This window comes from Solanum pennellii, chromosome 5 (genome assembly GCF_001406875.1).
Source record: "Solanum pennellii chromosome 5, SPENNV200".
NCBI lineage: Eukaryota > Viridiplantae > Streptophyta > Magnoliopsida > Solanales > Solanaceae > Solanum > Solanum pennellii.
Genome location: NC_028641.1, coordinates 72887910 through 72893909, shown reverse-complemented (window position 1 = coordinate 72893909; position 6000 = coordinate 72887910).

Below are 6000 nucleotides of genomic sequence, written 5' to 3'. Positions count from 1 at the left end.
CGCTATTATATTTGTTTTGTGGATGATTTTACAAAATACACTTGGTTGTACCCACTAAAACACAAATCACAGGCATACACCACCTTTGTCACTTTTGAAAAAATGGTCAAAACACAATTCAATTCTCATGTTAAACTTTTTCGAAGTGACAATGGAAAGGAATATGTCAATAACATCTTTGGCCAGTTTCTGCAATCCCTGGGAATTATACATCAAACCTCCTGTCCATACACTCCCGAACAGAATGGGGTGGCTGAGCGTAAGCATCGCCATCTCATTGAAACGGTGGTTACTCTTCTACATCAATCTCATCTCCCTGTCTCCTTTTGGGTAGAAGCTCTAGCCACCGCAAACTACCTCATTAACAGAATGCCCAGTCACACTCTCTCCAACAAATCACCCTATCAACTCCTTTACCAAGAACTTCCCAATTATACCAACCTCCGCGTCTTTGGGTGTCTTGCCTACCCTTGGCTACGCCCTCATATTACTCACAAATTACAACCCCGATCCCGTCCTTGTATTTTTTTGGGCTATCATCCTACCTCCAAGGGTTATCGCTGTCTTGACCCACAAACTCATAAAGTCTACATATCTCGTCATGTCAAATTTGTCGAAAATGAGTTTCCCTACGAGTCTATTTCCTCCTCCACAAATACATCATTCATTGGCGTCCTTCCCCTTTTTCCAACATACTCACAGGGTCCCTCACCACCTTCCCCCAAACCTCCACCCACTACCCAATCACCCCTCATCACCCCTTCGACCGTCACCCACAATACACCCGCANTCCGCAAATCCTTAATTAGAGAGCCTTAATCAATTAATTGACATATAAATCGTCCCTTATATTATTTAAACCCTCAATTCGAAAGCATTCGTTAATAAAATGGTATATAATAGATCATTTCTACCATAAGTTCCATCACCCACTCTGATAATATTATTCCTCCACACTTGACAAGACAAACACAAATTAAACAAAAAAAAAACTTATTATATTAAAGAGGATCTCTTAAAACGATTCGAAAGAATTAATTAACATGTAAATACATGTGGATGGACTTTTTATTTTGTCTTATTTTGATCATGTATGGAATAATGAAATATAAATTAAGATTAAAATAAAACAGTTGGCTAACTTTCTATTTCATTTTATATGCGTTATGTCAGTAGTTGTTTAAATTTGTCTAATTAATTAATAATAAAATAAATAAAGTCTCTTTTAAATCTATACATATTTTGTTAAGTAGACACTTAAAATTACACTTATTAAAAAATATATTATAATTTTTCACAAAATCCAACTTTCATGACAACAAAATTGTGTAAAAATAGATACAAATTTAGATATTTACATGAAAAATAGATACAAATTTAGAAGAGAGTCGGTGTATATGATAATATTGTTTTCAATATTGTTAAGAATTCTCTTTCACTAATTCCTAAAACTATTATTCCGTTCCAAAAGAGAATATTTAATAACTTTTTGGAAGAAGTATAGTATTTTTAAGTGATAATACTATAGAAAAAAAATACTAAAGTTAGAGAAAGTACATTTCACATTAATATAAAAGTGAGTAGTTTAAAGAATCTAAATTATTGAAAAATGTCAAAGCACTATAGCAATAATTTATTAAATGTAGAATTTAAAACTCATAAATTCAAAAAATCTTTTAACTTTGCCTCTTGAGTAGTAAATTCACACATGAAAATAACTCATCAAATTTTATACCTGAATACTCAGCATTAAAAAGGATGGTTTAATTCAATGTTAATGAAGGAGTTTATACGTATGTCTAGATTAAATTAATCAATCGACAATCTTGATATATATTATTCCCTCCATTTTTTAAAGAATGACCTAGTTTGACTTGGAACAACAGAGTTTAAGAAAATAAAGAATTCTTTTTAATGTTGTGGTTCTAAATCAAAGGTATGTCAAATGTATCAAAATGCCCTTTAATATTGTGGTCTTAAATATGTCACGTGGAAAGTTAAAGTTAAAGTATTGCCAAAAAAGAAAAGGGAGTCATTCTTTTTTAAACAGACTAAAACGGAAATAATGCTATTCTTTTTGAAACGAAAAAAATATTATTTATCATTGAATATTCAAATCAAAACGCGAACCAATATTTGTACACATACACAAGTTACTAGTTATATACGCTCATATAATTAAATTCCTTTTTCATAAAAAAACAAACTTAAATTTTATCTTATGAGGTAAAACAAAAAAACATTAAAAAAAAAGGATAATAAGATCATAAGCTCAATCTTTTTTCACGAAAAAAGAAGGAAAGAAAAGAAGAGTACTTCCATCTCCATATATTTTTTTTAATTCAAACTTATATAATAATTTATTTATTTTCACCTTGAGGATGAAATGCCAAACTAGTGATTTCAAACATATGTATAATACTATTGACTTTAGCTATGTTGTTTATTAGCTGAGGATTTCTTCTTTTTGGACTTGGAATTTCTTCCCCCTTAATTATTTCGGGTAATCGCGAACGTTGCTTAGGCTGAACTCTATTCAGCTCAGCAACGTTCGTGTCAATCAAATGAGGAAAATTCAATAAAGCGCGTGTGCCCTTCAATTTAAACGCGGTTCGATCATAAGCCAATGCCGCGTCCTCGGGGGTCACGTAAGTTCCAAGCCAAAGCCTAGCACCTTTTTTTTCGGATCTCTAATTTCGGCAGCGAATTTTCCCCATGGACGCCTACGTACGCCTCTATATCTCTTCCAGTTATTCGATACTTGTGATGATGAACGAGGAATATTATCTTCATTTTTGTCTATTTTCTCCCATGTATGATCGATGGATCGATCGAAGGAGATTGATTCCAAGTTGAAGCCGTTGAATTGATGTTCTAGTGGTGAATCAAGAATGCTTAGATCAAATTGTGTTGAATTTTCTTGATGCATTGTTATATTTGGAAGAGGAAGAGGGTTTATTTCTTTAATATTTTTATGTAGTTGAAATTGAAAGGGAGGAATGGATTATATATATAGGTGTATGGGGGATAATATATTTCTAAGCTATCTATTATATTTATGGGGGGATAATGTACTTGGTTATTAGTAGTTTCTATAAAAAATACTGTGTACGTTATTATTTTTGGATAATATATTATCTAGTGAATATAAAAATAAGAGAAAAAAGTTTGAAATATAGTTAAATTTTAATCGAAATTGGTCTAACGATATTAAATTTTGGAAAGAACTTTTTACCCTTACACTATTTAATAGTGTATTTTAAAGGTATATATGTATTTACGTGGATATAAAAAATATTGTATAATCATAAATAGTAATGTGTCCACGTAGGCATATATACCATTAAAATACAATATTAAATAGTGTAGACGGTAAAAGGTCCTCCATAAAGTTTGATATCATAATAACAATTTTGATGAAAATTAAAGTATTTTCAGACTTTTTTTTGCAATAATAATAATAATTAACTTATAGTTATTTTTGATTGTTGTTACTTTTCATCATCGCTATCAAATGTGTAATGACGTTTGAGTATTACTTATTATTTCAATTTTCTTTTAATCATTTGATACTTAAGTACTAGTGTTCTTTTCTTCTGGATTAGTTGTCATTTTCTTTCGTAAAATAATGCCTATTTTTGGGTTAATCAAGAGCAAGTTAACTAATCATTATTAGAGTAAATATAAAATAAATCATCAAATTTTATTAATGATTTTTGAAAATGATGTTACGGAATCGAGATCTGAAAATAAAGTTTTAATATTGATGTATAGGATAAAATCTAGACACAACATGTGGATGAATCAAAAAGCAATATGTGATAGGTCACATACAAATCAACACAAGTTGCATTAATAAAGATATCAATAGAAAATAGCTTTATTCAAGATAGGTCTATGTGGCCTTAGTAACTGAAGTTTCAGATACAAGACATCGAAATTTTGTAAGACTCTATAAGATGAGTTATATTTCAATTAAGATTTTTAAAATTTATCTTACTCTAAGCCATAACTCATGCCTATATATAAAAAGTATATATATATATATGTCATCTCGAAAACTCCATAAATTTTTGGGTATTCATATTTTTCTAATTTTCTTGGTATCAAATACGTCAAGAAGAACCATAAATTTTTTCATGAAAATTAAATTCAAGTCATCCTTAATTCGAGAAATACGTCATTTACAACTCTCGAATCACGAAAAAAAATAGAAAAAATTTAGAGGGATGAATCAAAGAAGGAACAAAATTGTTCCCATATTGGTTTATCAATATATTCTTGTTTCTTCAGATTTTGCAGTAAATTTTAAATATATGAAAAATAAATTAATCATTTAATTAAAATATGAAGACACCAGTACCTTATATAAAACAATATACATTTGTTGTTTTATTCCTTCCCTTGATACTTTCTCTGTGATTGGAGAGTTGAACTGGATCTCTTTATGAATATCTCAAAAGTTTATGAGTTATTCTTTATGTCTTTTCAAGAAAATATATTTTTCTTTGTATAAACATGAACTACAGGATCTAGATTGAGTAACTTTCAAGAATCCAAACTAAAATTAAACAAGTCTCGTAAAATCCATTAAAATTGACCACATCTCGTTATATAAAATTTCAATCTCAACTACATGAACCAGGTTGAGGCCATACATAACCATTAGCCAAGTTCTTCGATCCAATTTTAAATTTAGCCAAAATCTTCTCCAATTAACAAGATGCATTAATTATATAATGTTCAATCGAAAGATGATTAAATGCATTATTAATTTTAAGAGTAATCACATTTCGTTTTACTAATTAAAATCCTATCCTGTACCGACGTACGCCTCATTGATTTAATGCATTATTAATTTTAAGTTATAATATAGTTTTTTTTGTGTGCGCTATATTTTACTGTTTATCAACTAGAATTTTATTTTCCTCACATAGTCTTTTCATGGACAATCCTTTTTAAAATGTTTGTCTATATATATTCCTCACTATTATTTCTTTTTATTATACTATCCTCCCATGTGAAGCAAATATTTTTATAAAATATGACCTAAACTTATTGTATTTGTCTAATAATATTTTGGTTTAAGAATTTTGCAACATATATAAAGTAGGTAAGATTGAAATGATCAAAGACCTCAATTTTTTTCTCATTAAATCAATAAGAAAATTAAGTAAACTAAATAATGTTATGTTATGTTGTCGTATAAGGCGCATTTTGCTCTAGAGACTTCTTAATTAGAAAAAGGATATATATATATATATATATATATATATATGTATCCTTTTTCTTTTTGTAGTGGAGCATGCGTGGGTGTTGCTAAATGTAGGGTCGTTTGGATTAAATAAAATGTACTGATATTATTAAATTTTAGTTAGAGCAACTTTCATATATAACAAATATAAAATTATATATTTTTTTATTGTTATAATTTGCATAATTGCGTTTCATAACAAACATAAATATGTATATTTCGTTATACATATACAAAGAAAGCAGTTGTATGATTCGCTATACATATATAAAGAAAATAATTGTATAATTCGATATAAATATACATAAAAAAACAGTTGTATAATTTATTTCGGTATACATATACAAAAGATCAATTGTATAATTTGTGTTTTTATAAAGCGAGAAAGACAAAATAAAATTGAACAGAGGAAGATTGTATTTGTGTAATCATAAATGTATAGAACAAAAATATATACATTTGTATTTGTATAAACAATTTTCTTTCGCTTTATACAAACACAAACACAATATACACATATGTGTTTGTGTAAAGTGAAAGAGCCAGAACCAATCCAAACGAACCAAGTTAATATGATGATGTTTACACTTCTTACATGAAGGATAGAAGCACCAATTATCATACATCAATGAGTGCAAGAGCTACTACAAGGTGATTTAGGCGATAATGTTAAGACTATTTCGTTTCCCTTTGATCTACTGTTGAGTGGACTAAGACTTTATCTAGTCTATTTTGTTGTAAAATTG